Genomic DNA, 27,105 nt, shown 5'->3' with positions numbered 1-27,105 from the left:
CAAAAGTTTGGTCAAAGAGGTAGGTTTTAAGGAGCGTCTTTAAAGGAGAAGAGAGAGGTAGAAAAGCAGAGAGGTTTAGGGAAGGGATTCAAGAGCTCAGGGCCTAGGCAGCTCAAGGCACAGCCGCCACTGGCGGAGCAATGAAAATCAGGGATGCGCAAGAGACCAAAATTGAAGGAGTGCAGAGATCTCGAAGCATTATAGGGCTGGAGGAGGTTAGAGATGGGGAGGAGTGAGAGCATGGAGGGATTTGAAAACAAGGATGACAATTTTAAAATCAAGGCGTTGCCGGACCGAGTGCCAACGTAGGTCAGCGAACACGGGGTGATGGGAGAACAGGACTTCTTTTTTTATATTTGTTCATGGGATGTGGGCATCGCTGGCAAGGCCAGCATTTATTGCCCATCCCTAATTGCCCTTGGTGAGAGTTATGATACGGGCAGCAGAATTTTGAATTAGCTTAAGTTTATGGAGGGTGGAGGATGAGGGGTCAGCCAGGAGAGCATTGGAATAGTCAAGTCTAGAGGTTGCAACGGCATGGATGAGGGTTTTAGCAGCAGATGAGCTGAGGCAAGGGCATAGACGAGCGATGCTACGGAGGTGGAAGGAGGCGGTCTTGGTGATGAAGCGGAAATATGGTCGGAAGCTCATCTCAGGGTCAAATAGGACACCAAGGGTGTGAACAGTCTGTTTCAGCCTCAGATAGTGGTCAGGGAGAGGGATGGAGTCTGTGGCTAGGGAACAGATTTTGAGATGGGGATGGAAGACAACAGCTTCAGTCATCCCAATATTTAGTTGGAGAATATTTTTCCTCATCCAGTCTACCAAGACAAATCAGAGGCAGTGAAGCGGTTGAGCGGGGTGGTGGGGAGGTAAAGCTGGGTGTCATCAGCGTACATGTGGAACCTGATGTCATATTTTTGGATGATGTCGCTGAGGGGCAGCATGTAGATGAGAAATAGGAGGGGGCCAAGGATAGATCTTTGGGGGACTCCAGAGGTAATGGTGTGAGAGTGGGAAGAGAAGCCATTGCAGGTGATTCTCTGGCTTCAACTGGATAGATAAGAATGTAACCAGGCGAGCCCTGGTCTGTGCTGAGTTAGTTGATCTTAGCTGGACCAATGTTAGGGACACTGCAATTGGCCTAAGCCCTCTGAGCAGGGAGGGGAAAGAGGAAAAATAAAACAACGTCTCTGCTTCTGATTACTATCCAGTGGCGACGGTGGAATGTTCGTGTGTGTGAACATATGGTAGGGAGAAGATCAGACTCATCCGTGATTTACCCCTCCCTGGTTCAATAGTCTGACCACACTCACTTCTTCGACACAGGTATGAAGAACAGCTACTTGGGCAAAGTACCAGAGAGCACCTGACACCCACGGAACCATAATCCAGCTGGTCTCCCATTCTCTCAACTGTGGATATTAAAACAAGACTTTAAAAAAAAATAATCACAGAACAATATAGCTATGGAACATTGTAGTGACAAGACATTCCTTTTAATTTAAGACAAAATGCAACATACCTCTTCTTTCACTAACTATTGCAAGCACAAAACATATACACCACATACAAATGACATCAGTAAATCTGCAGTTCTCAACAGAATACAGTTGACATTCAGTTCAATGTGATATAGCACCCCACTGTGTTTCAATGTGACCCACTCATTATTGAAGAGAACCAACAGCTGGATCACAAACACCAGCATCCGCTGTTGAGTATCTTCCCTGAGGAATATCTTTTCACTTCAGATTCACTTACAGCAGCCGATATAAACGTCAAGGTCCATCGCATGCTCCAAGCTTATTAAGAGACAGTGCTTGGGAACCTCATCAGGTTTCACACACTTCCGACTAAGTAACAAGGTTTCCACAGAAAGGAAGAGAAGCAGAAAGAGTCCTCCACATCAGTAACATCTCCCTTCAAACAAACAATTCCATCTCACTGGAGTACCTTCCAAAGTCCAGTATCAATTATTAATTAGCACGTGTTAGTAATCTCATTTTTGTACGCTTACGGTTTTCAATTTTGTCCTGCCCTGGAAAAAATATTTTGGTCATTACGAGTCATCAGTACCGCACTTGCATCAATACTGTTCGATATCTGACAAGTGTGTGCCACACGAGTGAAGTGCTGAAATCTAGTCTGCGGCTGGCTGTATGACACAGCCGTACTCCATTGCCAGGCTCTTATTGGCCCAAAATGCACTGAAGCCGTAGATAGAGCTTCCTCCCTCACATGTTGAACGTTGTGACAAGGAACAGAGGAATTTTTATCTTGCTTGTGCATGATGAACTCATCCTAACCATAGCCCCTCTGTCCACATTCTCATTATCTGCTCACAATCTTTTATATCAAGGTCATTAATTATCACTGACTCGTCCTCCACTCTCATTCCTGTACAAAGAGGCTTCTTACCAGAGAGCTTTCACATACTGTTTGGCTACAGTTAAGTATTAACCGTGCTTGAACTGGCAGAAACACATGAAACATAATTGGAAATTCTTACTTGTTTGCTTTCATCAAATTTAACCTTTTAATGTGTCAAAACAAAAAAAAACTAAAAAGTAGAAATGCAAAGTTCTAATTCAATTTCTGGTTCTCACTTCACAAATGATTTCGGATTTTTATTGCTGAAGCGACTGCCAATCCCAAGGAGCACAGTGCCACCAATCACGAGGTCTCCAGCATCTTCTGCAAACAAATGCATTATAAAGTCCAGCACAGGCACGAAGGGCCTCTTTCTGTGCTCTATCATTCTATGATCCTATGAAATGTAACAATATTGTTCAAACTTCAATTTTTGCTCTGTGGGTTCATCAGTGCAGCCCCGAGACCTGTCTCGGCCAGATTAATGACACCTCATCCTTATCCATTCCAGGTCAAAAGATGTGCCTATCAGAAGATATGATGTGGAGATGCCGGTGATGGACTGGGGTTGACAATTGTAAACAATTTTACAACACCAAGTTATAGTCCAGCAATTTTATTTTAAATTCACAAGCTTTCGGAGGATACCTCCTTCCTCAGGTGAACGATGCGGAAATGAAGTCCTCGAAATGAAGTCGCATTTATAATTCACAGAACAATGCTGGTGATAACAGACAGTTTTTTCAACTGCCCGTTGCCAAGGCAATCAGTGTGCAGACAGACAGGTGTTACCTGCCAGGTCTCAGAATATACAAATCACCAAAAAAAACAACAAACAAAAAAAAAAACAGAGATAGAGAGGTAGAAACATAGAAAAGACAGCAACTGACCCGTTATATTAAAAACAGATAACATTTGTTCGCTGGTGGGGTAACGTGTAGCGTGACATGAACCCAAGATCCCGGTTGAGGCCGTCCTCATGGGTGCGGAACTTGGCTATCAATTTCTGCTCGACGATTTTGCGTTGTCGTGTGTCTCGAAGGCCGCCTTGGAGTACGCTTACCCGAAGGTCGGTGGCTGAATGTCCTTGACTGCTGAAGTGTTCCCCGACTGGGAGGGAACCCTCCTGTTTGGCGATTGTTGCGCGGTGTCCGTTCATCCGTTGTCGCAGTGTCTGCATGGTCTCGCCAATGTACCATGCTCCGGGGCATCCTTTCCTGCAACGTATGAGGTAGACAACGTTGGCCGAGTCACAGGAGTATGAACCATGCACCTGGTGGGTGGTGTCCTCTCGTGTGATGGTGGTATCTGTGTCGATGATCTGGCATGTCTTGCAGAGACCACCATCACACGAGAGGACACCACCCACCAGGTGCATGGTTCATACTCCTGTGACTCGGCCAACGTTGTCTACCTCATACGTTGCAGGAAAGGATGCCCCGGAGCATGGTACATTGGCGAGACCATGCAGACACTGCGACAACGGATGAACGGACACCGCGCAACAATCGCCAAACAGGAGGGTTCCCTCCCAGTCGGGGAACACTTCAGCAGTCAAGGACATTCAGCCACCGACCTTCGGGTAAGCGTACTCCAAGGCGGCCTTCGAGACACACGACAACGCAAAATCGTCGAGCAGAAATTGATAGCCAAGTTCCGCACCCATGAGGACGGCCTCAACCGGGATCTTGGGTTCATGTCACGCTACACGTTACCCCACCAGCGAACAAATGTTATCTGTTTTTAATATAACGGGTCAGTTGCTGTCTTTTCTATGTTTCTACCTCTCTATCTCTGTTTTTTTTTTTTTGTTTGTTGTTTTTTTTGGTGATTTGTATATTCTGAGACCTGGCAGGTAACACCTGTCTGTCTGCACACTGATTGCCTTGGCAACGGGCAGTTGAAAAAACTGTCTGTTATCACCAGCATTGTTCTGTGAATTATAAATGCGACTTCATTTCGAGGACTTCATTTCCGCATCGTTCACCTGAGGAAGGAGGTAGCCTCCGAAAGCTTGTGAATTTAAAATAAAATTGCTGGACTATAACTTGGTGTTGTAAAATTGTTTACAATTATCAGAAGATAGGCCATCTTTTTGAGTATTCATGCATCACAGTTATCTATAAATGTGAGCTGATACTTTCATTCCCCCTATTTGAACAAAGAAAAACAACTCTCAGCGGCATTTATTTTTCAAGGTAGAAAAAGTTTGAGATTTGGAGGGAAGGTGGTGAAAAACTGTATTGAAATGCCTTCACAAAGTGGGTTTGGCTAAAACCTCCAGCAGTTGAGATGTTCTGTAAAATGGGCAGGAAACAAAAGCTATATCTCACTTCTTGTAATATGAGACCAGGGGTAGCACTGGTGAACTCAAGAGATCTAAATTGAAGTTTATTAACAGCTGGATGGATTTCCTGGCCAAAAATAAAAATGAAAAATGTTTCAATAATAATTCTATGAACTTTCATTGAAGAAAATGTCAAAAGTAGCTGATAATAGATCCCCAGTAGAATGCAAAGCAAATAGCAGAAGCTGCCCTGGTCTCCTTTGGAGACTTGAGGTAGAATCACTCTCTGGGAAGCAGACAAAGCTCTCATGTTACTGATCTGACCTACAAACTATACTCACTTTGCCTATTTTGATAGGTCACTTTTCTGACCTAAACATGCCAATTTTGTATCAAAAAGTTTAAAGAAAAAAGGAGGGTGAGGCTCGGGCTTCAGTGTCCCTGGGTTGGTGACGGGAGAAAAGTGTCCACTGTTTGGTTTCCACCACTAATCATTGCTGCTAGAAAGACCATGTCTGTGGATGTAAGGTGAGGATAGGAATTGCCTTGACTGCATTATGCTCGTAAGGTTAAAAGGGTCTGCCAACACTAAGGGGCACATTTTAATCCCGAAGAACGGGTGGGTTGGGAGCGGGGGGCAGTGAAATTTTCAGAATCTGGGGAGCAGAACCCCAGCTCCAACCCACCGACTTCTGCATTTGACCCAGACGCCTCTGGGTGTGCACGCTCCTGGAACCCGGAAGTCCCGCCGGCACTTAAAGCTGGTGGGATGACATTTAAAGATGCAATTAAGGTAACTGAAGTAGTTAAGGGCATTAAATTTTAGTGTATTAAGGCAGACAAACGATTTTAACTCTACCTGAATGTGTCTCTCGTGGCCTCTGAAAGATGCCATGGAACAAAGGCAAGTTGCAGCCATCAGCCATTTGGACCTTTAAATCAGTGATTGACACTTTTGAAGAAAAGCTGAGTTTTTAACAGCGTGGCAGTGTCCGACAAACCTTTTGCTGGGAGCTCTGTGTTGAGACTGAGATTTCTTTGTTCACACTCAGAATTCTTGTGTCCACAGTTTGGACCCCCTCAAACTGACACCATCAGGATGAGGTGGGGGGGGGGGGGGGGAAACGCAATGGATTCATTCAGCAGTACATCTGAGGAGGCACATCACCATCCACGGAAGGCATGGTGTGCAGTTCTGGGAGTTGCAGCTCCACAAGAGAGACATGCGCCACAAGGACCTGCAGAGGAGCAGAAAGGGGACCAGCGGAGGGGCGGTGGTCGCAGAAGGCACTGTCCATGTGAAAGGGTCTACAACCAGAGGCTGAGCTTCCTGCACCTCTCCGAGTAGCAGTGCCTATGAAGGCCAGATTGAGTCGCCAGGTGGTCTCAGATATCTGCAGGCTCCTCCATGCAGAGCTGCTCCTGGCTGGGACTGGTGGCCACACATTTCCCGTCACAGCTAAAGTCATCACTGCACTCAATTTTTTTCACCTCCAGATCCTTCCAGGGCACCACCGGTGACATCACCAGGATCACTCAGTTGTCTGCACGTAAGTGTATACGACAGGTCACAGATGGCTTTTTTTGCCAGGCCATCCGACTACGTCAACTTCCCCTGCAACGACATCAGCTAGACTAAGAGAGCAGTGGGTTTCCATTCTGGCTGGCTTCCCATGGGTACAGGATGCACTTGATTGCACACACACGTAGCAATCCGAAGACCTGAACATGAGCCAGGACTGTTCATCAACCAAAAGGGATATCACTCCACCAATGCGCAGCTAGTTTGCTACCACTAGAAGAGGTTTCTGCAGGTGTGTGGCAAATCCCCTGCCAGCTGCCATGATTCCTTCATTTTGCACGAATCCAAGATCCCACCCCTCTTCCACACACAAGACAGACTTAAAAGCCGGCTCCTCGGAGACAAGGGATACCCCCTGCAGATGTGGCTCATCACACCTGTGAGAAACCCCACCAGCTAGACACAGCAGCAGTACGACAATCACATCAATAGGTCTGAGACTGAACAAGCCATAGGAATGCTGAAGATGCGCTTCAGATGCCTGGATCAATTTGGGGGAGCCTTCAGTACGCACCAGCGAGGGTGTGTAGAATAATAGTCGTGTGTTGTGTTCTGCACAACATCGCTCAAGAGAGAGGGTTACTAGTGGATGAGGTCCCATGTGCTCATGAAGCAGCCGCATCTGCTACCGACATTGAAGACAAGGAGGACGACGACGATGGGTGAACCATCGGCAGAGTAGCAGCTCACCTGGCTGCTCGTGATGCCAGGGAGCCACTCAAATTCGATAGACTCTCATAGGGAGATCTGCAAAGCTTAGAGAGTCAAGTACTCAGAGCACCTGGAACAGCCACGACCGCCACCAGCCCCCATGCCCTCCCCCGCCCCAGGTTGCACAAAACAGTCCTACAACCTCACATACACCCATTATAAACATGTCCAATGGGTGGCATCAAGTCTCACCGTTCATGATGCAGCACATGAAAGTGGGCTTTCACAAAAGGTACTCAAGAATGGGCAAGACGTGGCAGTGGTGGTGATTACTAGAAGATTTAATGTGCATTTAAATCTGTCGGACATCCTTGTGCATACCCTTGTCGATTACAAAACCTTAGACTTCCTCTTCCTAACGCTTCTACTGGGTGCACCCACTGTGGCTGCAGCAGAGGTAGTGGCAGGTTGCTCAGATTCATGCCCTGACTGATTAGATACTTTTGGCCTACGACCACTGGGTTTTGGAGCCCTTGAGGGCCATGCCAAAGACTCCTCCACCTGCACCTGTGTAGGGGCAGACTCAGCCATCTGAAGAGGCGGCAGCATTGCGGGTACCGGTTGAGGGGCTGGGGGGGGGTCACTGGGTGAGACGTGGGGGCACTTTGAGTGGAGTCCCCACTTCTATGTCCCCTTTCGCCGTCTTCCCTCTCCTGGGCCAGGACCACATCACTCCTGCCACTCTGCCGGACAACAGTTTGGAGAGCACGTGTGATGCCTTGCAAGGCCAGTGCTAATGTTTCTGTCTGCCTGTTTAAGGCGGTAGAATGTTGTTCACCCAGAGTCCGCATGGCCATTGCCAGGGCCTGAGTGGACTCATTTGTGAGCCGTGCATGAAGAGCAATAGAGGCTAGCATTCCCTCCATCGCAGACATTCCTGCTCTTACCTGTGCCACCAGTCCACTAATGCTGGAGGTGGACTCCTCCATCCTCTGTGCTAATGCGGAGACTGAACGTGGCAAGTTTTCCTGTGCGTCGCAAAGGTACATCTGTACCTCTATCATTATCCTTTTCAAGGATGGTCCCTGGGGTTCAGCATCTGTGTCCAGCTGAGCAGAGGCGAGGATTGTGCGTCCACCGATGTGGACTCTCCACAGCTGCTCCTGCCACCAGTGTCAGCTTGTGCTCACTTGTGTGTGGTGACTCACCAGGTGACAACCCAACCACCTCTCTAATAGGACCCACCGAGGTCTAGCATGGCTTGCTAAAATGTGACTATGCCCTCAGAGACATGGAGCTCCTCTGAGGAAATGCCCTCGTCCACGTCGTCACTACTTGAAGGCCCTGGAAGAGAACATACAGCAATATTAAGAATCATCTCAGAAGTAATGTTGCAATGAGCATACTGAGTTGTGCAACAGGTCACTCATTTCGTAACATTAATTCATGTTGTATGTGAAGGGTTTTAAAGTTCTGTCACCAGACGTTTGTGGGGTACCAGTCGCGGCATCCCCGACAGCCAGGCATACCACTGTTCGGCTGTCATCCAAAGCCGCCTCCTCCGCCTCTGTAAGGGCCACTATTTGTGGAGGCCCCTCTCCAGTCCTCGGCCTCTCCCATACATTTTGCACTCTCTTCTCCCACAAGGGGAGAAAGTACAGACGTGTGAGTGAGTGAGGGTGACGGGATCACCCGATGGATGCATTGCTCTAGGTCAGGTTAACAATAAAAGATGCATCAGAGGGTGACTATCAGACAGATTGATCACATTGCATCAGGATTGGGGTGTGAGTGGGAGTGGTGGGTTCACAAATGGGAGGTGAAGAAGCACACAGAAAAAGTGACGGGAACTTGACACTGAGCCTTAAGTGGGTGTAAGGCGCGATGTGATGGGGTTTGCTTCACAGGGCAGAGTGTGAGGGGTGGAGTAATGTGCACCACAGAATGCAGGTGAATCAGTATCTGTGCTCACTTTTCCTGACCTGGTTAGATCATTGAAGTGCTTCCTGCACTACATCCACATCTGGGCGACGATGGTCCTCTGGTCACCTCCTCTGCCACCTCGAGCCAGGCCTTCTTGCTGGCAGATGGAGGGTGCTTCCTCCTGTCCACCCGGTACAAAGTTTCCCTCCTGCTCCTCACACCGGCCAACAGCAACTCCAGAAAGGAGTCACTGAACCAGAGTGCTGGCCTCCTCCTCTGCTGCTCCATCTCCTTTAATCACTGCTTTCTCCCCCAAATCCCATGGTTACAATGGCCCTTTAAATAATCCAGGTCCCAGCCCGTCATTCAGGTGTGCAGTAAGCCTGCTGCACAACCTGCTGACGTAAAACCCAGAAGTCACATTAAGGGCCTTCAATTAAATCGCGATCGCTCAAGAAACAGCACGAAAAATTTTTATGGGTTTCCCACGCACGCAATGACCCCCTTGCTGAGTATGTTAAAATGTACCCCGAAGTGTCTGGATTCACACAAGAATAGGGCTGGAAACCAAAAGGGGTGTCAGCATCCACCCAAGCATACCATATGGGTCACCATCTTCAGAAGAGAGAAAACTGAGAAGGGACTTCTTATAAGACAAGTTTCACACTGTACCAAGTCTTACAGAGGTTTACTGTATACAGAATTGTAACAGTTAATGATGCAAATATACAGGCGAATAAAAGAGCTACCACTATGGCAGGCAGTTTCATGTACAAACCGGTTTGCTAACGAATGTTAAGCTTGGTTCAAGTTCTTTATAAAACTGCAGCAAAAGAGAAACCTTTTGTAAATATTTCCATCTCACGTGACCAAATATTAAATGACAGCAAACAATAATAGAAAACACTTCACAGACACATTTCTCACAAAAGGGAAGAGGCTTCAAAGATCTACTGCAGTCAGTAGAACATATAGTGATAAACTGGATACGTCCCATGGCAAATCTCGTGAATCTCTATACTTCTCCATATGCAGTGTGATTTGCTGCCTGACTACCTCAATTTTGCATCAACATCCCAGAGGCAGTGAAAATGCCAGTTTCTGAGTGATGGCTCACTTGCCCTAATTACATTTAGCATGGTCAGTATCATAAATAAACTGATAACCAGTCGTGTTGTGGCCAGGACATGATTTTCCATTTACGTGCTGTGTACATCAGCAGTAAAGGGAAAGTGGTTTGGTACATTGGAATTCCAGGCTTGGATCAAGTGTGCATTTATGTGGAGTCGACTGTAGCCGATTAACAGGACAAATGCCATAGGAATCTGTACTGGCTATTGCCTAAAAAGGGCTTTATGCTGCCCAACAGTGCATTGCTATACTATATTACATCTCAGTAATCCAGACACCAGCGAAAGCTACGAGGCTACACAACTACTGTTCAACAAGCGTGTTCTTTTCACGAGTGCCATGCAGCAATGTGCATGTGGGAGACACAGATTGCACATAAGGCACCTTTACCTTGAGGGAATGCCATTGACAACACTCAGATATAAATCAGTCAGAGTCCACAGTTTCAATGGCATCTGAAACCCAGATTCTTGTGGATCTTGCAATCTGCCAGTGGATTAGGAGCTGCCCGTTCTTTCCACTAATTGCTTGGAGCCAGTTCCATCCATCATTATGCAAAACAGTGTCATGACACAAGCATACAGATGCATGGAACAAGCTCTGCATTGATTCCCAGGTCCTGCTATTTATAAGAGGTACAAAAAAAGAGAGAACTCCAAACTGTCCTTAACCATAAGGGTTCACTTTAAAAACTCATCCCAAGGTCCTCCTGATGCTGAGTGGGTAAATCCACCACCTGGTGCAGTGCAAGATCCTATAGACCAAGAAGGTCTTAGGTTCAATTCCCTATTTGCACTGTACTAACTAACCAGAGCGAATTTGCACAGAAGTCAAGTTAAAACAGAACTAGACCTTGCTATGTTGCCCCACCACGATCAAATAACCTGCTATCCTGAAACACTCAAATGATGAACGGGTGAGGAACTGAAAGGCTACCAGTACCTCTGGAATCATACACTAGTAAGAGTCAGCGCATTTAGATGAACAGGAGAGAAAACATCCAAATATTCAGCTGGATCCAGGTCTTGAAGCTGCCCTGTATTATTACATAGACATAAATATACAGGTAGAAGTTAAAGCCAACCTGATGAATTATGTTCCCTCACTGTACATTTTTGAAGTGTTTCTACACACTTTGTGATGCTCAACACCCTTCTTCGCCCAGTGGTTTCTATCACGGACAAGAGGCAGCAATCAGTATCGCAAGTGCATAAGCTACGTGACAGACATTTCAAATGGTTAATCGATTAAAAATGAATGGTGTGAGGAGTAACAATTTTTCCCACAGGTAGGCTGTACAAGAAACCATTTACAATGAGGCAATGTAGCTGTAAAGCTGAAAAATGAAAAATGAAAAAAAAAGAGAACCACTTAACATTTTAATGGTAAATTAGCACCTAGGCAACCACTCCAAGAGCAACAAGAGATTTATGGACCTGCAAAATATTCTAATCATCCACTCGGAACAAAAAATCTCCTGCCTTCATGAACCAGAAAAAAAGCTTCGTTTTAACTACACACACAGGGCCAGATTGGATTTCTTTGCTTAGATATTGCTGCACATAAACATTCCATCAATATCTTAATGAAACCGTCAAACATCCAAAGCCCCACTTAATATTCAAAAGTCAATAATTTGTACAACTGTACAGCATCATTATGTTCAATGAATCTTAATTCTCAATCTGTGTAATGGTACTGTAATTCCAGAAGCCTAGGAATTACAATTTGCAATATTAGTGTACAAACACATTCCTTTGTCTGCAATATAACATTTATGTTGAACTGATTAATGCCTCTGCTAAAATAGCTCACTGTAGTCACTCCATCAACCCAGATTAGAGATGTTACATACCGTACCCATGCTTCTCCTACAATGCTGTAACCCCGGTATTGCTAAAGATAGGATGAGTCACAGATTGTGTGCAATCACATTAAAGTTCAGTCTAATAGCTTGGAACACAGAAAGATTAGTAAAGAACTACATAACATGAGGATTGAAAAAAAATTGAATTTATGAAGTACTTGGGTGGTTTCTCATACCAGCTTTTGAAAAAGGTTCCAAAGTCATCAAGCTATTAAGCTGGGCAAGACTCCATTATAGAGTTAAGAATTTTATTCTTTCCCCAACTTATTTAAAAAGTACAATACACTAAAACCAGGGGTGAAGAATGAGGGTGGCAGGCGAGGGACCTACTCCCTTACCCGTGAAGCTGCACACTGGAAGTTCACTAACTCTCCAAAGAGTACAGAGTGTATTCTACCATGTGCTCGTGCCCATCGGCTATCCTAAAATGAGAAATTGAGTTGTTGAGATGTGACAGTACCTTCACGTATGGACAGCTGCACAATTGTCATTTCCTGACTTTTTTTTAAAAAAAGTATGCCCGAGTGTGGTTAGAGAAGTTAATTAGCACGTGAAGAAACCTGGTCAAAGCAGATGTCATCTTTCAGATAAGGTATTAAATTTAGGTCCCATCAGTCTGTTCCAGTGGTTCCACTGCTGTTAAAGATTCCATGATACTATTTGAAGAGGCGGCATTCTCCTGATGCTCTGGTCAACATTCTTCCTTCAATCAATAGCATCAAAAATAGACTAACTAGCGATTTATCTCACTGCTGTTTGAGGATGTGGTGCTGCAGGATAGCTGCCACATTTGCCTAAATGTCAGTCACAGCACTGCAAAAGTAATTCATTGGGTGAAGTGCTTTGAGACATTTCAATATGATACGGCACCATCTAAATGCAAATATTAATAAATAAAAATATTTATTTTTGAGTCATCAAGTGAGAGGCTGATGTTTGTGGAAGGACAAATGGACAGATGCGAAGGCAGGTGATGTAAAGCAAACTACACCATTACATTAAGTATTTGCGCCCTGCTGGTGCATTAAAGATTTAAGTTCTATTGAATTTTGAATAGAAACATAAAAGGATATTATGAATAGGAGTAATACAGCATAACTGTAGCACAGAAAGGGATCGCTAAAATGGCCCATTAACAATGCATGTAATACGCTGCTCACTACCTCAAATTGAGCTGGTCAAGTTGAGGTCTCAAAAGTTAAAAGCTAAAAGCTGGAAGGGCCGTTTGAAATGGGATGTTTGAAAAGAAAGAATTTAAATGATACAAGAAACACCAGTAAATAAGACATTCTGAAAATATTACTGTTAGAGCCCTCCTCTGCAAGGGTTGGAGAAGACCTTGTAACTCGAGAGACAGTAGTTTACAAAAGCAAAATACTACAGATGCTGGAAATCCGAAATAAAAACAAAAAATGCTGGAAACATTCAGCAGGACAGGCAGCATCTGTGGAGAGAGTTCTTACTTTATTTTTTGTTTTAGTTTTTACTTTATTACTTTACTGTTATATTCTTGTACTGCCAATAAAATAAAGAAACCTCCCACCCATTTCATTACATGCATTATATACTATCTGACATCTGTAATAGAGTATTCTATTACCCCTTTTCGATCTTTCACCAAATACTGCACACTGGCCTCATTAAATATTCAGCAAAGTTGTTTGAATTTGAGACAGCTATGGCAATTAGTTCGCTGGGGTGGAGACTGCCTTACTCAAAATAGTTTACCCAGATTCTAAGAGCGCACAGCAATTCTGATGCTTTTACGCATAACGTGTACACACGTGTGTGTGAGTGACAGAGTGAAACTCTACCCCAGTTATAAGGGTGCATATTTAATCTCTTTATTCAACAAAAACTGGATCTAGACATAATGGGCTGGATTTTGCTGCGAGCGGCAATCGAACGGCACCAGCAGTTCGTTAGACTTGCACTTGCTCGTAGACTTTCTATGAGCTTTTTGCACAGCAAGTTCCTTTAAATTAGAGATCCAAAAAGCATGTTGCCCTCTACAGGGCATTAGGGACCTGTGTGAACAGGGTAAGCAGCTGTGCATCTCCTTAGCCAATCAGATTGAAGCATAGTTAATGAGCAGTGCAGGGTCTGAACCAGGAAGTGCAAGTTAGAATAGTGAATTCAGTGTTAAATCAGGTACACTCGGCGAGAGGGGGAAAAAATTTTTAGATTAAGAGACAGAGATAAAGGAGACAGAAAGAAAAAGTAAGGAAAAAAAGCTTTTTTTTCTTTTTTTTAAAAAAAAATGTCCAACAATAATTAAAATCTGAAGGACTGAGACTACACTTATAGAAGTTAATTTTCAGTGCCAGGGAGGTTGTTTGGCAGTAATTAAGACTTACCACGCTGTTGAAATGACTTGACTTAACTTTTGTTGGCGAGTTTAGTCCGTATCTGCGACGTCACTACAGGAACATCACGCCATTCAATACATTTGAATGGGGAGCCAGCTGGCGCAATGATGTTTTCGCACAACTTTTGGAGGAGCAGGATATCAGGTACAACACTTACGGATTTTCGTGTTTAACTGCGTATGTGCTGTCACCGGACGCTGTTGTCCGATTTGCACATGAACAACAGTGAGTGCTGTTAGCCTCACCGTTATTTTTACAGCAAAATCCAGCCCATTGTAAATTTCCTGTTCACTTGCTGCAGCAACATTACAAGTCCTGAGGGATGATGTATTGGAGATTTTCACTGTTAAGCTCCCCACTGTCCCCGTCCCCCCTCCCCCACGCAGGAAGTTCAAACTGAAGCAAGTCGTTGCTTCAGCTTTTATCAATCCTATTGCAGAGGCATTTGCCGATAGAAAGAAAGGGCACCTGTGAAATAGTGCCAACTACCTTACCCACTTTTCCTACAAGTCACAGGCCAGATACAATACTGTACAGTCTGCCATGATTATGCTGCAATTGTGCCATAGATTTCCCTACATTACAAAAGTGACACTACTTCAAAAGTATTTAATTGGCTGTCAAGCTCTCTGGGATGCCCTGAGGTTGTGAAAGGCACTACATAAATGTAAGTCTGTCTTTCTTTCATAGGAAGAAACAAGCTGTCGATTTTTTTTTAAAAACCAGGTCAAATCTATTTATCCAATGCACAAGGCCAACCAAGTAGGGCCACAAGCTAAAAGTGTGGCAAAGAGAATAGTCAAGAATTCTCTTAACAACTCAGTGGGCAAATGTATTGTGGAACTCAGCCATACAGACTAGAAAGATACCAGGTTCAATCCCCAGTCCATTGTACATAGCCTCAATACTCCTAGACTAGGGACAGGACGGAATCGGCCAGATTTCCTGTTGATAATTTGTAAGTGTGTGCCTGTGCGGGGATGTTGGGCAAGGACAAAATCATATGTGAACACCATGCTAACACTCACTATCCAGACACTCTCGTAAGAATTAGCCACTTGGGTGAGGGTACAGCAAAGTAGCTGGCACCTGCCACCTGTGAAACTAGCCCCTGCCACCTGTGAAACCATCCCCAGCATGAATCAGTGTCTTCAAAATAGAAGGAAGAAAACTGGAGGGGGAAAGTTTTATTTTACTTTTCAGAAGTGGAATGAAGTCAATTTTCTGTTCCATTTCAGCAGAAATGGAACAAGAAAGCCAAATATTAATTTGCTGGGACTGAGAGAGAGACAGTTGATAACTAATCTTAGTAGTAACATTAACTTGCAATATAAGAGGAAATATGTTGCTATTACATTCGGAGGTCTACACCATCTTGGCTCAAGCACAGACAGGATGCTGCTTTATTTAGCATTATGAGATGCCACAAGTGCTTCAATCTTTTTCCCAACAGTAGTATCTTTAGCATAGAGCAGAGGTTCAAAAACTGCAAGACATGTCTCACTACCGCTGATGAGGCATGGACATTTCGCAAAGGAGATGCAAGCAGGGCTCTACTTCCTGCGGGTACCAACACTGTTTTGACACCAAGTTCAACAGCAGAACTGTGGCGCAGATGGACCTGCCACAATCGTGGAAGTGAACGACAGCCTGCACAATCTTGTGTCCTCTTGAGATGTGAATAAGTGTCACAGAACCACTGGTGATTTGCTTGTCTTGTACCAGGTCCTTCATTCAAGACGATGTTATTAAACATTTGTATTCAAACCAAAACAGTGAACGAAATGTGGCTTAAAGATGAACACTTGATAAACGTGCCAGAAAAATCAAGGGCTGGAAATTGCTTTCAAAATAACGGTGAGCCCAACTGGTGATCTGACAGCTTCACCTTAAAAGGGACATCGCCGGCTGCAATCAATGGACCAGCGCCAACTTGGCCTCCTGCCCAACTGGAAACTAACTAATATTGCCACAAAACAGGTAAGCTCAAATATGCCAGGTCTAAACTAAGTTTTAAGAGCATGGCAAGTCTAAATGACTGTCAAACAACCTCTCTGGCAATGAAAAATAAATTTTAAAAACGTGGAATCTCATTCATTGCAATTTTAATAGTTGGTCACCATTTTTTTTAAAAATTGAACATTTTAAATTTTTTTTAAAACTTTTTCTGTGTCTTTTATTTTGATATTTCTTACCCTCTATTTCGCTATCTTTTACTGCTGTTGCAATGATTTTACTGCTGTTACAATGATTTTACTGCTGTAGTTTTCACTTCCTGGTTTTGACTTGTTCCAATTGCACTGACTCTTTGTGGCTTGTCAATAATGCTGCAATCTGTTTGGTCGAGGAGAGAGAGCGCGAGAGACCCTCTTGTCGCTCGCATGGGTCCTAGTTTCGCTGGAGTTAATGCTGGACTCTTTTCAGGTTCGCATTAGAGCAAGTTCCCACAGTAAACACAGTGGCAAGTTTGTGGGTGAGTCCAAATCTATGGAGCAGTGAGCGCCGTTCATTCGCCGCTCAAAGCAATTTCTGGCCCAGTGTTGCCTGTTACAGAAATTGAAACATTTTACATTGGTAGTTACTTGCAATAATAGCACAAGGAGACTCAACCATCAGGCAATCATTAAAAAAAAATCACAATATATGTTTTCATGTATAATGACATGGTGATCAAACGTTTAAAATTATAGCACGTACATTAAATCAGCATCTTTAGTGTTGAGGCATAATACAAACAATAAATGTAATCACTGGCTACAAAATTAAGTGTGGCCTGACCATGGTAATTAGTACATCATTTACCCTCCTCCCCTGAGTGGAGGATGAATTTCTTTTGTCAGCATTTCACTTATTTAAACAACTTTATTTTAAATGTATATCCAGAGACCCAGAGTGAAAAGAAAAGACAGGACCTGATTGAATACATACATTTGCATGTGAACCAGCACCACCATACATTTAAATAGTGCTCTACCTATCGAAGAATGCATCAGTGCTTTACTAGGGAGGACTGGTTGACAACAGTGGGAAGTAAAGGAATTTGGGGCAGGGGTGATGTTGGGTATGGGAACAGAGGAAAAAACTAAAGGCATTGAGACAAGTTTTAAGGAGACTTTTGAAGTCGAAGAGAGTGGTAGCAACATAAAATAGTTTTGGGATAGGGTGTACTAGCTGAACAATCGACCTCCAAATGATGAAATAAAGGGACAGGATGGCAACCAGTGAACTGAAGTCAGAGGAATGAAGAATGCAAGTTAGGACATATGGCTGGAGATTATTCGCATAAGATGGGACAAGATGGTGAAGGGATCTGAAGGTGAGGATGTTTAAATTGATTTGGAGTGTCACAGACAACAGATCCGGACGAGGTCAGGAGTGAACGGTGTGCAGGAGAGGATGCTGGCCACAGACGACTGGATTAAATGAAGTTTATGAAAGCTGGAGCCCAGGGGGCCCATGAAAAGAACATTTGAGAAATTAGTCAATCCTCAAGATAGTGAGGGCATGGATGAGGATTTTGGTCGCAGAGGAGGGTGTAGTATGGTCGTAAGTAGGCAATGTTCCCTAAGTGGAAGGCAGTACTACACATAGGGTAGAAACGTTAGCTCATGGTCAAACTCAATGCTGAGGTTGTGCATCACTGGCATTGAATCTTAAGTCTTGTGTTTTGTAGTGATATTTCACAATATAATTCAAGCAGTGAATTACTGATGCCCAAATCATGCAAAAAGCATGAGAAAGTGTTTACCCCAAATAGAAAAGATGTGCACAGATAAGAAGACTAACCTCTCTACTGTTGACAACGGAAACTTTGCAGACGTTGTTGGAATGTCTGCAGTGCTTGGAAAGTACAAAATTTTTACATTTCCTCTTTTTGCTTTGATTCAGCACTGTTTGAACAGTTGCCCTGTGGAACTGCTTGAAGTACAATATAAAAACATGCACCATATATACATCATTTAAAAGCATTACATTGTACTCAATGTAGAAATGGACATCAAATGTCCTTGTAATTAATGACAATTTAGTAACGATGACGACACAATCACCAACCCCCGCAATATGTACATCACATGGCAACACAAGCCAATCTATATACTTCACTTCTCATGTCCCAGCTCAAAAGCAGTATGGGTATTGTTTAAGTTGTGGCCTGCTGGTCAAATGCAGCCTGTGAGCTCCTTTGATCCAGCCTGTGATGCCTCTGCCGATTTGTTGTTACTTTATGCACAAAGATCATTTCTAATTCAAATCTTTAAAGTTCCTGGGCTTAGAAAACTGAAAAAGGCTGCTCATTGGATTTTTACTAATTGGGAATCAACCTTTACCAGTACTCCAGGCCACAGAACCTCAAAAGCTGAAATTTCAAGGTTTTAAGGCTTCAGGAAGAAGAAGCATGGAACAGGAGGAAGGAGGATGTAGCAAGTGGAATGATGAGAATGGAGAGAGGGGAAGGATAGGATGAGAGCTTGGATTTTTTCCTGTATTGGGAGGCTTGGAAATTTTGTGTATGGGGTTGTAATTTTACATAAGAGGTGTGGGCCATACAGCCCCTCAAGTCTGCTCTGCCATTCAATAAGATCATGGCTGACTTTCCACCTCAACTCCACTTTCCCACCCTATCCCCCTATCTCTTTATTCTCTTAGTGTTTTGTGTGTGCCAGTGTTAATTTGTCTCAGTTGGTAGCACACTCGCCTGAGTCAGAAGGACAGGGGTTCAATTCCCCCAAGGCACTTAAGCACATAATGCAGCCAACACTCAAGTACAGTACTATGGGAGTGCTACATTGTTGATGATGCCATCTTTTAGCTGAGATGTTAAACCCAGGCTACATGGGGTGTGAAGTGTTTTTGAATATCCTGAGAGCATGATAGTGCTATATAAATGCAAGTTCTTTCTTTCTTTATTTGGGGGAGGGAGGTTGGTCCGCATTGCTTGTGTATGAGGATCATGCATTTCTGTAGAATATTATGCAGTCCACTTACTAGTTTTGATTCTGCCCCCACCCGGCCCCAAACTTTGGTCTCAGTATAAAGCTTCCAGATTAAGCATACAACAAAAAATTGCATTTATATAAACACCATTTACAGAACATCCCAAAGTGCTTAATGTAATAAAAAAAAGGACGCCAAGCCAAAGGAGGAGATGTTAGGAGGGGTGACGAAAAGCTTGCACAAAGAGGTGGGGACAAAATTCAAGCGTGTGGGGCCGGGCTGGCTGAAGGCAAGGCATTGCTGCAGGAGTTCCTCACAGCAGTGTCCTAGGCCCAACCATCTTCAGCTGCTTCATTAATGACCTTCCCGCCATCATAAGGTCAGAAATGGGGATGTTCACTGATGATTGCACAATGTTCAGTTCCATTCGCAACCCCTCACATTATGAAGCAGTCCATGCCCGCATGCAGCAAGACCTGGGCAACATCCAGGCTTGGGGTGATGAGCAGCAAGTAACATTCGCGCCAGACAATGACCATCTCCAACAAGAGTCTAACCACCTCCCCTTGATATTCAACGGCATTGCCATCGCCAAATCCCCCAACATCAACATCCTGGGGGTCACCATTGACCAGAAACGTAACTGGACTAGCCATATAAATACTGTGGCTACAAGAGCAGGTCAGAGGCTGGGTATTCTGTGGCGGGTGACTCACCTCCTGACTCCCCAAAGCCTTTCCACCATCAACAAGGCACAAGTCAGGAGTGTGATGGAATACTCTCCACTTGCTTGGATGAGTGCAACTCCAACAACACTCAAGAAGCTCGACACCATCCAGGACAAAGCAGCCCGCTTGATTGGCACCCCATCCACCACCCTAAACATTCACTCCCTTCACCACCGGCGCACAGTGGCTGCAGTGTGCACCATCCACAGTATGCACTGCAGCAACTCGCCAAGGCTTCTTCGACAGCACCTCCCAAACCCGCGACCTCTACCACCTAGAAGGACAAGGGCAGCAGGCACATGGGAACACCACCACCTGCACGTTCCCCTCCAAGTCACACACCATCCCGACTTGGAAATATATCGCCGTTCCTTCATTGTTGCTGGGTCAAAATCCTGGAACTCCCTTCCTAATAGCACTGTGGGAGAACCTTCACCACACGGACTGCAGCGGTTCAAGGCAGCGGCTCACCACCACCTTCTCAAGGGCAATTAGGGATGGGCAATAAAAATTCCTACCCCATTATAATTTGAAGACCTTAGTCAGGTCACCTCTTAACCTCAGCTCCAATAGAAAAAAAGCCTTAACTTATCAACTCTCTCCTTCATAACTATAACTGCTCATCCCAGTAACACCGTAGTGAAAATTTTAGAAATGCACAGATCTGAGAAAGATTGGTTTAAAGTTATACATAAAGGTTATGCCCAAAATCCCTCTCTCTCTTTCAGATAATGATCAATTTACAATGCATTTCCAGCATTTCCTGTATTATTTTATTCACACTGCAGATTTGACAGTGGCTATGCTTACATGCACAATCTATTATCCTGTTACAAAATTAGCTACATTGAATTTCGATTTGAATCAGCAACAGTTTTCTTTCATTCCTTTCCAATACAGTCGCAAACTCTATCTCTTCACACATGAAAACAAAAGGTGATGTCATCTGCACGAAGCTCTGCCCATCATATGCCACTGTACACCAGCAACTATTCATGTGTCAACTCCAGCAGCCTACTCTCAAAAGACTTTTTTTTTTAAAAATCAAAAGGGTGTAGCTCTAGTTACCTGCACGCTCAGCTTCAGGAATGTGCAATTGCTCGTTACTGGAAACGTCGTTCAAATAGAGCCACGGATTACTTAGTTACTTTAATTACAATAGTTTTGAGGGGTAGTAACAGGTGAACATAAGAAGTCCACATGGAACCCAAAGTTCCTTGTACTAACTTTTCTGTCATTTTTAATGACCTCCGCTGCAATCTTGAATGTTTGTTTAACCAGCTTTTTAAAAACTGGTGACAATACACTCGTGTAAAAAACAACTTAATGAAGGCTCAAATTTCCATTTTACAAACATTTTTGCCACTCATCTGAAAACCAGAAATTGCAGCCAAACAACAGATTGCGACGTAGCTTTACCACCAAACCCCCACCCCCCCACAAACTCTTTTTCACATCAATATTATCCCTCCCTTTCCTTCTGCTTTCCTCAATGTCTTGACTCCTTGCTTGGCAACAGATTCATTGATGCCAAAACATCCACCAGCACCTCAAATAAGTGGCTATTATTCAAGCTACTAATTATGGGGACAGCGTAGAGAGCCATTGCCTTCCCTGGGTAGGTTCCAGGCTTCCAATGTAAACTACGTGCCCATTTTTCAAATAAATCACATTTACTATTTATTGCACATAGAAGCAATTTCACAATATATATGTGAACGGTTTAAAGCATGGGTGGGACAATTATGCAAAGGCAAGCAAGCTGGTGGCAGCTATAATCTTGTACCACCATCAGGCTGACTGCAGACCCCCCACATTGTTTATACCACCCTACTGCCACACCCTCCTTGGTCAAACCCACTAAAAAAAAGTTTCTCTCTTTAATTCCAATTAGCTCAAGTTCTATGAAGTCCCAAATACAAGCTGAATTGGCAGATATCTTCTGGCCATTCAGCTCCTGTTTGCAACTTTGAACAAGGTATAGTTATAGTAATAATGGCTTGATTGCCTCACATCAAAGCATCAAGGGACTATTTTTTTTGTTCTGACTGACAACACATTATTAACTTTGTCTTTCGAATAAGCTGATTGAATTTAGCCAAGAAATTGGCTCTTATGGTTTATTTCATACAGTTCAAACAAATCTGTTGAACTCCTGCCCATTTCAGGTAGCTCGTGCTACAATTGCATCCAGTCAAGTCTGAAATGTACTCATTTGTTCAATTATCATTCTACACTACTAGTAACCCGATCTGCACGAAATTCCATCAAATCTCCACATTCAGACCAATTGTAAACTCACTTGCTCACGATCATGACAACACAAAAGATGTCTTAAATTTTTTTGTACATTTTGATTAAGGAAGCTTGCTTCAATACCTGCATGTGAACCAAATGTCACTGGAAATCTGGTGTAATGCCTATATTGTCAGAAATAAAATTACAATACATGTACACATATCAAAAAGCTATCCTGTTGGCTCAGTTGATAAATCCACTGCCCAGTGTGAAACTTCATCGTACGGACCAGGAGATTTCCAGCTTTGATCTCCAGTCTGCTGAATTAGCTAAACTCAGCTAGAATGGTGGTGGGTCATGACAATTAACCTTAGTGTCCCAGAGCTGGGGAAGGGGAAATAAATCTACCACTAGTTCTGTTCCTGATAACTATTCGGTGACCCCCAGCTGGAAAGTTCACGTTGAGGACATGCCCAGATTTTGGTGTGAAGCCCCTCCAACCCTGTCAAAAAAAAATTAAAATAAATAAAAATAAATTCTGACGCTCATTATTTAAGCTCACAAATGATGACTGGCAATTTGAATGAGGTAATGAACAGTGCTTAGTAGAACCATACACCAGCAACAGCCAGCTCCAAGGACATGCACGATGGGCCGAATGGCCTCCTTCTGTACTGTATGATTTTATGATTGTATGTGAGAAAATGGATGGGGGAACAGAAATACCACAGAGCCAAGTTTGCTTTTTTTGGGTTCACGTATTTAAGAAAAACAAATCCATATATCAAATCAAAGTCCTGTCGGGTGGCAGGTATTACCTTGCAAGATAAATTAGAATTTAAATTGCATTAAAAGGGAGAAACTTTTATTCAAAATAGTAGTTAACTGGACCAGTGGCACAACAGAAGTAAAATGGCAAGTGTGCTCGCATATCATGTCATAGGTCCCCTCGAGGTACTGGGAAAAAAACTGCCTCCTCCTTAACGTCATTTATTTTCTTCAGAGTTTATCTGGTTAAGACTCTGACTGCATTAATGATTTACATGTAAACAGAAATTTTAACTCAAACCGAGAATGTAGAACTGGAGAGCACAAAAAAAGTTAACAAGCCTCAAGCAACATTAGAAGAAATTACGCACTGCCCCAGATTATTAGCTATGTGCACAGAATCTTATCAAAAGGAGCTGATGCTATGTAAACTCGTTTAATAAAAGCGTCTGCTTAAGAATGGGACTGAAGGTTAGAGGAATTCATATAAAGAGAAATCATTGAATAATCTATAAAAGACAATGATACCGGCACTCCTGAAAAGAAAAAAATGCAAGGACACACATTTATAGTTGTAAACAATTTTACAACACCAAGTTATAGTCCAGCAATTGTATTTTAAATTCACAAGCTTTCGGAGGCTTCCCCCTTCGTCAGGTGAACTGTGAAAGCTTGTGAATTTAAAATAAAATTGCTGGACTATAACTTGGTGTTGTAAAATTGTTTACAATTGTCAACCCCAGTCCATCACCGGCATCTCCACATCACACATTTATAGAACAGCTTTCATGATCTCAGGATGTTTCAAAGCGCTTTTTGAGACACTTTGAAGTGTAGCGAAATGCGGCAGCCAGCTTGCGCACATCAAGGTCCCACAAACAGAAGTGAGATAATTGACCAGATAATCTGTTTTAGTGATGTTGATTGAGTGATAAATGGAGAACTCCCCTGCTCTTCTCTGAATAGTGCCAGGTGATCCTTTACGTCCACCAGTTTAACGTCTCATTCAAAAGACAGCACCTCCAACAGTGCAACGCTCCCCAAGTACTGCACAGAAGTGTCAGCCTGCATTATGTGCTCAAGTCTCAGAAGTGGGGCTTGAACCCACGACCTTCTGACTCAGAGGCAAGAGTCCTACCATTGAGCCAAGGCTAAAAACAAGGAAATGCTATGTGTGGAAAGCTACAAGCCAGTGGAGAAGTGCAAATGGATAAATATTCCAGAATCTTGCTCAATGACTTTGGAGGCCAGTAGAAATTATGTAGAACTTTCCCTTGGGCTACTAAATAATTATAGTCAGTGAAAAAAATCCACGTACATGGACTGTGGAAAGAGGTGGCTGGGGCTTGATGAGCCAATATCTCCTTTTCTTGTTTCACACTTGTGTTCTTAATTGCTTTTTCCATAGGCAGCTGCACTTTCTATTGCATTTATAATGCAATCAACTGGTCTAACAGCCAAACCGTTCGACCTGCATAATTTTGTTAAATGCACTGTTGACAATATTGCATCAACAGGTTTCTGAAACAATTTGGCACAGTAAATTGATTTGGTCTACCACAAAACTGACTAGTGTTCTGTGCTTTACACACCTCTGAAACAGAGCTGGTAATGTTCCATCACTCCCCCCTCCCCTTTTCAAAGCCATTCCTGGCGTCTGAGCTGTCAGCTCTTCACTGATGCCTGTAACTTGGTTAAGCCCATTTCGTTACAACTTTTCATCACAAGAAATCCCATAGGTGTCTGCTTTTCAAAAACGCAGAACAGTGTCAAGACACTAACACTGCAAAAAAAAATCTTCAGCTGTAAAACCATGGCAGATCAACAACTGCGTGGGACATTCCACATCCAGAATCATTAAAGAAATATTTTCATGCCCAATTGCTAACTGCATCATATGATTTTATATTTAATTGACAGTCATTCCAGAAAGCAAGCAGTGTAGCGCTTCATCTTCTTTCCCTTTTATATGTCACTTTTTAATATCAACAAGCTGTGATAATGCTACACAATGCTAAATGTCAAAATAATACAATCTGTATATAGACTAAAAAAGTCACATAGCTCCCCCATTATTTCAGTTTCACCATAATTTAATAATATTGCAAACGTTCCCGATTTAATAAGATGGGTAACTAATAAGCTGCACTGATGGCTTATTTTGTAAATGTATGGCATGGTATTGAGCCTTGAAGACAAGAGCAGGACCCAGATTCAGTCTCTCGTCTGTGCTGCGTTAGCTGATCTCAACAGCGGCAGCAGTTGGGACACTGCAATTGGTCTCAGTGCCCATGGACTGGAAGGAAAAGGGCGAGGAAAGAAAAAAAGATGAGATTCCCATTAGCTGATCACTCTCTAGTGGCCCTGACTGGAAAGCACATACATGTAGACATAAAGTGAGACAGGATCTCACTTTGTTGCAATGCCCTTTACAGTAAAATAGCCTGACACACTCTAGCCTATATTTTCTAATTGTGTCATTTTAGTGTCAACTTGAATCTATTTGGAAATAAATGGGTTAACAATGGTGTTAAAATAATATTGATTAGAAAACCCAGGCTCACAAAAAAAATGGCTATTTGTATGGGGTATCCATTATCTATGGATCTATATCCCAGTCAAAACCTTCGAGAAGATATTTAAAAAAATACAAAATTTTTAAAAATGGATTATCAAAAACTTATGTTTGTCCAATCCAACTTCAGTTCAGCTGCTGCTTCCTTACAGTAATACTTGCTTCCATTTGTTGACAGGCAAAGGCAGTACTGTTCACAGATTTTATTCCACATCAACCGCTCAACAGAATGTTGAAGGCAATGTGAGATGGCTACAAATTAACCTTGGGATTTCATTTTCAGAGCCTGGCTTACAATGGATGAAATATTTTTAGACAATGGAATGTGAATGAAATCCCTCAAGAGATTTCAAAAACTAACTCTGCACAAGCATATTCTGAAACTTGAAAAAGTGGAATGTTTATAATCAGGGATTGGATTATCTTTCCCAATACAAATTTTACATTTTAAAAAGTCTTGTGTATTTCATATATCTAAAGTACTGCAAATACAACAGACACAAAAGTGTCACAATTTCATAAAAAGCAAATTACCATGAAATACACACAGCAAAAGGCAGCCAGAATTTCAAATAATTATAAATTTCTTTTATTGAAAAAAAATTACAGTTTGTCATATCAAGATTGGATGGACTACGAGTGAGAAAGTCCTCTCTATATTACTGGGCAATGTTATATTGGGTACACAGGTTTGCTGTAAGGTAAATGTAAAGCATAGAAGAATTTCTAGCTGAAAGATAGCAGACAAGAAAATTCACAAAGTAGTAGTTAGATAATGCCAGGCTTGCTTTTTACAAAGACGGAGAGGTAAGGATTTCCAGTCTTGAAGCCCTGAGAAAGAATGAGTTCGAGATGGAGATGATGAAGAGTTGAAAAAGATATAAAAAGGAATGGAATTAAATCAAAAGACAAAGCTTCAGATGATAGTAATACAGAGCAGTGTAAACTTCTATGAAGATCCCATTCCTGAGGACATCCAATTTTGTTTCAATTAATCTCCATATTCGGCATTTGAAGACTTGCTTTGAACAAGATTTGTCTTAATACAAGGTGTTCTTGTATTTGGGAGTCACAATTCTTTATAATTCACTCATATAGATAAACCTATGCAAAATTAAGATCTATTTGATCTTTGGGACAAGTTTTTGAAATAATCAGTACCACTCTTAATGGACAATGTTTCAATAAACACTGCAGCAGAAATCAATATCTAAGTACTTCAAACATCACATTTATTGATGACAAGCAGTCCTGTCCAAATCCAGTCATTAGTTACATCCATTTCTAGACAATAGTTTAAAAGTGACAACGCTGTCTTTGCTGTTTCAGAAGTTCATATTTAAAGTGCTTAGGAATTGACTGTGAATTTAACTTTCAGATAAGCATCCCTTTTGCAGATGAACTATATTTCACTATTACAGACTAGTCAATATCATTCTTTGAGTGCTCATCAATCAAAACAAACCTGCAACTGCAATATCTATGGATTGAAACAAGAGGCAAAGATTCAAAGACAACAAAGAGAATTTTCTTTCTATGTAGACTGAGTGGCTTCCGAACCATGTTGAAACTAGTCATTGGTTGGGTTACTGGGCTGATCTACTAAAACAATACATCATGAAATGATGGAACAGAGTTACCAAGCTGAACTTGTTTTTGGAGAAGATTGAGAGAAGAC

The 27,105-nt window shown here is 42.8% G+C and overlaps 1 protein-coding gene across 10 annotated transcripts in view; it reads right to left on the bottom strand.

Moving 5' to 3' along the window:
- plekha7b (pleckstrin homology domain containing, family A member 7b) overlaps positions 1 to 27,105 on the bottom strand; it is a 426,620-nt gene that overhangs the window by 175,024 nt on the left and 224,491 nt on the right. The window contains exon 1 of one of the 10 annotated variants that reach the window (XM_067993888.1): positions 1,765 to 1,845. The exons of the other annotated variants lie outside the window; for them this stretch is intronic. The gene's annotated coding sequence lies outside the window, so the exon portion shown is untranslated. Of the gene's footprint in view, positions 1 to 1,764; positions 1,846 to 27,105 lie in introns of those variants that run through there. 10 annotated transcript variants of the gene reach the window in all.

This window comes from Heptranchias perlo, chromosome 12, assembly GCF_035084215.1.
Source record: "Heptranchias perlo isolate sHepPer1 chromosome 12, sHepPer1.hap1, whole genome shotgun sequence".
NCBI lineage: Eukaryota > Metazoa > Chordata > Chondrichthyes > Hexanchiformes > Hexanchidae > Heptranchias > Heptranchias perlo.
The sequence above is the reverse complement of the archived record's forward strand: the minus strand, read 5'-3'. Positions and strand labels throughout refer to the sequence as shown.